We start from the raw sequence: 1,415 nt of genomic DNA, 5'->3' as shown, positions 1-1,415 counted from the left end.
GGGGCTACATCAGTAGCATTGCCTAAGGGAGATGCCTTACAAAATATTGCTGAGAGCACCCAGGAAACACCCTCACCACCCGTTATTTCCGCTACACCTGTCACTAAAATTAAGTCTCAAGAAGCTCCTAAAGGTGAAGTTGAGCTGATTACCCAAGAAGAAGCGTGCTATACTCATAAAGATCTGCTCGAGTTTTCAAATACATACAAGCCTGGGGAATATCCCTGGGAATGGTTACTAAGGGTGTGGGATACTGGTACACGAAATGTAATATTAGACCGATCTGAGTTTCTGGATATAGGACCCCTAAGTACAGACTCTTCTTTCAATGTCTCCATGAGAGAGGCTAAGAGAGGATCTAATTCTTTATTTGGTTGATTCAATGAAGCATGGACTGCCAGATGGCCTAGATTGAACCAACTTGAAGTACCTGACCTACCTTGGTACACTGTAGAGGAAGGCATCCAGAAGCTTAGAGAAATTGGTATTTTGGAATGGATCTATCAGGATATTCCCATAGACCCAAAAAGGGGGTGTCCTGAGGACATACCCTTTACCACAACCATAAGGAACAAGTTTGTGAAGTGGGCCCCAGCATCTCTTAAGACTCCTGTAATTGCTATTTTATGTGCACCAGGATTAAAGGTGGGCACTGCCCTAAGCGAACTCTGACATTTGCCCACAATGGGGCTGATTGGTTCCCATGATGGTAGAGGGCAGGTGTCAGCACTGAATCAACAGAGACAGGGTGGGCGTGGTTATAATAGACAACAAGGTTTCCGTAGTAATTAGAGCAGCCTGTCTCGTGTGGAATTATGGCATTGGCTACTTAGCCACGGTGTCCCTAGGAATGAAATAGATGGGAAACCTACTAAGTATTTACGTGATCTCTATAGGCAAAAGAATGGTAGATCAGGTGAACAGCAGAATAAACAGTCACGATCGCTTAATCAATTCCCAGACCTGAGCCAGTTTAAAGACCCACAACCTCTTGAATGAGGGGGATGCTGGGTCCCTTTGAAGGAGGACCCTGCTACATCAGTGAAGGTCTATACTGTTAGTCTGTCTTCTAGCCTTCCCCAAAGGGACCTGCGGCCTTTCACGAGAGTAACTGTTCATTGGGGGAAAGGAAATAATCAAACTTTTAGGGGATTACTGGACATTGGCTAGGAACTGACACTTGTTCCAGGAGACCCAAAGTGTTTTGAAGGCCCACCAGTTAGAGTGGGGGCTTATGGAGGTCAAGTTATCAATGTGGTTTTAGCCCAGGTACGCCTCACTGTGGGTCCAGTGGGCCCCCGAATCCATCCTGTGTTTATTTCCCCAGTTCCAGAATGCATCATTGGAATAGACATACTTAGTAACTGGCAGAACCCCCATATTGGATCCCTGAAATGTGGAATAAGGGTTATCAT

This window comes from Echinops telfairi, unplaced genomic scaffold, assembly GCF_000313985.2.
Source record: "Echinops telfairi isolate 266 unplaced genomic scaffold, ASM31398v2 ScPeMD7_23;HRSCAF=83, whole genome shotgun sequence".
Taxonomy (NCBI): domain Eukaryota; kingdom Metazoa; phylum Chordata; class Mammalia; order Afrosoricida; family Tenrecidae; genus Echinops; species Echinops telfairi.
Note: the sequence above shows the minus strand (reverse complement) of the source record.